Below are 5,900 nucleotides of genomic sequence, written 5' to 3'. Positions count from 1 at the left end.
CTATTCGGGGTCATGGGTGATAAACCATGACAGGGAGAAAAGTAAGTTCTAGCCCTCAAGTTTTGTTATTTATTTTTTTCTTGGTGACCTCGAAGTGCGGGTCAAGGCCTGAACCCTCGAGCTAGTTCATGAGAGAAGGGGATATTTTAAGTTCGGGTCCCACTTACCTTTGGGAAGTACATTGGGGACCTATACCCATCTCATATGAACCCATCTTAAAGTGGGCTTTTCCCTAATTTAAATTGTGGGCAGGCCCATTTAACTTAAGAAGCCATTTAACTAGTATGGCCCATTCCACTAAAGGCCCATTTAGCCCTATTGACCCAAGGGTGGGTTATTCCATTAACTTACCCATATAGAACAAATGGGTCAACCCATTTAGCTCTTGACCCATTTAGCTTATGAGACCCAAGACCCACTTTCTATAAATAAGCCAAAGGGGGAGAAAGCATTCAATTCTCAATTACTTCTCCCATCTAACCTAAATCGTGGAGGAGAGAAAGAGGAGAGAAAGAGGAGGAGGAAGGTGGAGGAGCTTGGTGGAAGGTTGAGACCCCATCTCTTGGAGCCATAAATCGTGGAGCTCCCTCATCTTGGGGGTAGGTAAGCTAATGAAGCTTCTTCCTTCTTCTATTTTGGGTTTTAAAAGGGGTTGGGTAATGGGAGAGATTGACCTAGAGCTCTTATGGAACCTAAGAAGTCGATGGAGCCTTAAAGCCTAAGCTATGGTGGAGTTATTTCACTCCATTATGAGCTCTAATGTAAGGTTTCTCATTTCCATTTGAGAGATTTAAGGTTGGACCCTATTATGCTTTAGGTTAGGTTCTTCTCGGTTCCTTCTCTTGAACCTATTGTGATTGAATGGACCTAGAGAGGTCTTAGGACCCTAATGAGCTTAGGATGGAGTTTCCTAGATGTTCTTATGCTTAAAACCACTTGAAAATGGAACCCTTGGAGGGGGATCCTTTAGGTTTTGGACCTGCAGGTGTGAGGATTTACATGTGGTTTCAGACCTGCAAGAAACCACCCTAAAATTACCTCCCTGAGAAGGCCCCTGGAAAGCTCAGATTTATGGGCGGTTTTATTTTCTGAGAAATCACATCTACAACCGACCTTGACTGAAACTGTCCTGAGCCCTTGGTTTCCTAGGATTTACATGTGGTTGCAGAATTTGGGCATGAAACCACTCCTGCAACCACTCTGTTTCTGAAACCTTATACTTAAGTGATTATGGGAGACCTTTTGGGGATCCTTTTCCTTCGCTCGTTTAACCTTATTTTACTCTTTGTTTAGGTTAATATATCCATCTTGTGGCTTATTGCTTGATCGAGGCGACAACTTATAATCTTGGTGCTAGGCATATACATTGTGAGTGGGTTTGGTTGTTTGGGCTTGATATTATTATTGCATTATATATTATATAATCATTATAATTATTAAGCATGTTTGCTCATATTGCATACTTTTATATATTATTGCTATAATGTTGATTGGAGATGTTGTACTTTGATGGGTCTCGGTGCCGGTGGGTACCGGTGCCGGAACCCCGAATACTATATACATCTATGAAGAAATTATGCTGAATGTCATGTTGAACTGTATGCGCCGTGCCGTGCTGGTAACCGGGCACTAAACCAGATGAAAAGTTGATGCGCCCGGATTACCTCTCAGGACGATAGGACTTGCATGTAGTATATTTACGATTAGGATTTCACACCCTTATGCTACGACCCTTACCAACAGGGGTTTAGGTGTTGGGTAATCAGTACACCGGATTCTGTGGAGGTGGGAGAGGCCAGTCATGGTAGTATTGGTTATCAGGGGTCTGCCATTGAGTGGTCTTGGAGGCTTCGATCGGCGTAGGTCCCACGTGACAATTGAGGTTTCATTGTGGCGATAAGTTAAGTGACCCACAGTGTCTCCCGAGTTGTCACAGTAGCATATGCCATTGACTTAGTTGTTTGTTAGGTGGAAAAATGGACTTAACATGTGCATGCATCATTGGACTATGTGAATTGCGTGTTTGTGCATCCCCATCCCCTCACTGGCTCAGTGGAGCTAACCCCCTCGTGCGCACACTTTTTAGATTATGATGCAGGTGACGGATATCTCGCGGGACTCGGAGTTCAGCCCTTGGGATACGATGAGATTGGTGAGGAGGAGCCGGGAGCCGTGTTTGAGGAACATGGCGATGGGTGTCCTTGCGATGATTATGCCTACGGGCCGTGAGGACATTTGGGATTTGGTCCCTTTTTGATTTACTTTTGGGGCTTAGGCCTATGTTGAAATATTTACTGTTATACCCTTTTGATAGTTATTAGATGGTCATTGGAAATATAACTAACTACTGTATTTATCATCTAGCCTTTGAACATCTTGTAACTATTTGATTTATACGCTTCCGCAATACTACTGATATTTGGAATGTAATATTCCTTTTTTCTACATTCTAATATTATATTGTGTTAATGTTGGTTATGACTGTGCGTTGGGACACTGTGTCAGTGATCCGGGCGGTTTAGTAGGATGACACGCATCGTCCTAGTCACCCTTTATATTATATTATATTCCTTGTCTGGAATAGGGGCGTGACAAGAAATACTGTAAGTAGAACAACACTACGCTACTACTAACTGTGTGGTTTTACGTAATGCCTTGCAGAAAGCAATTACAACTGGACGTTTGCAGTTTCCTGAAAGTGAAAAGGGGGTCATGATGGTCGATGAAGACCCTTTTCTAGTCAACATGGTCAGCGTCGACTTTTCAAGGATGGCCGGACCAAGAGAGGATGTAGTGCCAACTGTGAGGATCGGGCAAGGGAGCCATCCACCCAGGCCAAATCCAGCAGCACGGTCGTCAGGATCCCGTTTGAGCCCATAGGCCACTCCTTTCCGCACCCAAGCCAACAATGGTCGGGCAGCTAGCAATCTGGGGGATGCAGCGGGCTAAATGGCGTAGGCGTGTCTGGTCCTACCTGAGCAACCCAGGGCACCTGTCATGGGTCGGTCTAGTAATGTGCCAGCTTGGTCTGAGGAGCAGGTCAGGATCCAGAGACGGTGAAGGAGGGGCAAATGACCGATAGTGAATCCCCGCTATGAGTTTAGTCTGCAAGAAGAAGCAAGAGGGGCAGAAGGACTTGGGACTGGCACACCTAGGCTGAGTGAAGTGCCAAGGATCCATCAGGAAGCTGGTCCCAGTTGCAGTCACCCAATCAAGGGACGATGAAATAGAAACACAGCTTAGTCAGGCCGAGCGCCGTTTGATCAGGGCACACGGCCTTCCCTTGGGGTTCGAGAGGAGATTAATCCAACAGACAGGAGGCCAGTTCCTTATCTGGCATCACACACCTCCAGGCCGTCCGCTAAAGACCGGCTTAGGAGGGCTTCAGTAAGGAGGCGTTTGGCGTATGAACAATGCGGGCTTGGCTACTCGCACTCAGAATACTCTAGATGGGAGGCCATTCAGTACCAGGAGGGCCACAGGCCGAGGAAGGTTGTTCCCAAGATAAATGAAGAACGATGGAAGGTTGCAAGGCATCCAAAGTTCCCGGCCAGCGCTGATCAAACTCGCCTGTCCAAAGCACAGAAAAGAAGACGGCAAAGAAAGAGGGTGGCCCAAAGATGGCACCAACAGGCCCAGATCAACGAGGGCCGTGCCAGGGGATTCCCCCAGGTCCAGGTCGAAGAGGGCATAAGCTCCGAGGAACAGAGTTAAGTGATCAAAGGGGCATCAGGGGCAAAAGACCCAGACGATGTCATAGGGGGAGAAGGAGCTCTGGAGCCAGAGGCGTCAGACTACAAGATCGAGGACAGTGATTGTTATACCCGTACCCCGGGATATAATTAAATATTATTTCTTCTCGTGATGTGTAGATACCGCCATGTATCTTTGGTGACTGTTCTCCATGATGGTCAAACCTAGCTACAAAATCGTTGACCACGATGCGGGTTTGCCTGTGGAGGAAAGATTCCTCAATCGTCGTGGGGAAAGTTCATTGACGGCGACTTCGTTGACTATCCTCCAAGTACCAGCCCGAGAAGCGAGGAGTTTAGGAGAGAGCATCCTGGACCGTCACCTCAGTTGGATAATTCGTTCAGTGATGATCTTGGCATTACCATGGCGAAGCTATTCGGGGTCATGGGTGATAAACCATGACAGGGGAAAAATAAGTTCTAGCCCTCAAGTCTTATTATTTATTCTTCCCTTGGTGACCTCGGCACGGTCCAGGCCCGAACCGCTCGAGCTATTTCATGAGAGAAGGGAATATTTTAAGTTCGGGTCCCACTTACCTTTGGGAAGTACATTGGGGACTTATACCCATCTCATATGAACCCATCTTAAAAATGGGCTTTTCCCTAATTAAAGTTGTGGGCAGGCCCATTTAACTTAAGAAGCCATTTAACTAGTATGGCCTATTTCACTAAGGGCCCATTTAACCAATTGACACAATGATGGGTTATTCCATTCACTTACCCACATAGAACTAATGGGTCGACCCATTAAGCCTCATGACCCATTTGACTAGAGGTACCCAAATACCCATTTATTATAAATAAGTCCAAGAGGGAGAGAGAGAACATTTACTTCTCCTTCATCATTCTCATCCACCCTAAACCGTGGAAGAGAGAAAGAGGAGAGAAAGAGGAGGAGGAAGGTGGAGAAGCTTGGTGGAAGGTGGAGAAGCTTGGTGGAAGGTGGAGACCCCATCTCTTGGAGCCATAAATCGTGGAGCTCTCTCATCTTGGGGGTAGGTTAGCTAATGAAGCTTCTTCCTTCTTCTATTTCGGATTTTAAAAGGGGTTGGGTAATGGGAGAGATTGACCTAGAGCTCTCTTGGAACCTAAGAAGTCGATGGAGCCTTAAAGCCTAAGCTATGGTGGAGTTATTTCACTCCATTATGAGCTCTAATGTAAGGGTTCTCATTTCCATTTGAGAAATTTAAGGTTGGACCCTATTATGCTTTAGGTTAGGTTCTTCTCGGTTCCTTCTCTTAAACCTATTGTGATTGAATGGACCTAGAGAGGTCTTAGGACCCTAATGAGCTTAGGATGGAGTTTCCTAGATGTTCTTATGCTTTAAAACCACTTGAAAATGGAGCCCTTGGAGGGGATCCTTCGGATTTTGGACTGCAGGTGTGAGGATTTACATGTGGTTTCGGACACGCAAGAAATCACCTTGAAATTACCTCCCTGAGAAGGCCCCAAAAGCTTGGTTTATGGGCGGTTTCATTTTTTTGAGAAACCACATCTACAACCGACCTTGGACGAAACTCTCGAGCCCCTGGTTTCCTAGGATTTACATGTGGTTGCAGTTTGGGCATGAAACCATATCGCAACCGACCTTGATCGAATCTCCAAACCCCCGGTTTCCTAGGATTTACATGTGGTTGCGAAATTGGGCATGAAACCACTCCCGCAACCACTGCTTTCAAACCTTATACTTAAGTGATTATGGGAGACCTTTTGGGGATCCTTTCCCTTCGCTCGTTTAACCTTATTTTACTCTTTGTTTAGGTTAATATATCCATCTTGTGGCTTATTGCTTGATCGAGGCGATAACTTATAATCTTGGTGCTTGGCATATACATTGTGAGTGGGTTTGGTTGTTTGGGCTTGATATTATTATTGTATTATATATATTATGTAATCATTATAATTATTAAGCATGTTTGCGCATATTTCATACTTTTATATATGATTATTATAATGTTGATGGGAGATGTTGTACTTTGATGGGTCTCGGTGCGGTGGGTACGTGCGGAACCCGAATACTATATACATTTATGAAGAAATTATGTTGAATGCCATGTTGAATCGTATGCCGCGTGCCGTCTTTGGTAACCGGTACTAAACCGGATGAAAAGTTGATGCGCCCGGATTACCTCTCGGACGATAGGACTT

This window comes from Telopea speciosissima, chromosome 11 (assembly GCF_018873765.1).
Source record: "Telopea speciosissima isolate NSW1024214 ecotype Mountain lineage chromosome 11, Tspe_v1, whole genome shotgun sequence".
In the NCBI taxonomy this organism is placed as follows: Eukaryota; Viridiplantae; Streptophyta; class Magnoliopsida; order Proteales; family Proteaceae; genus Telopea; species Telopea speciosissima.
This window is presented reverse-complemented; position numbering follows the sequence as displayed.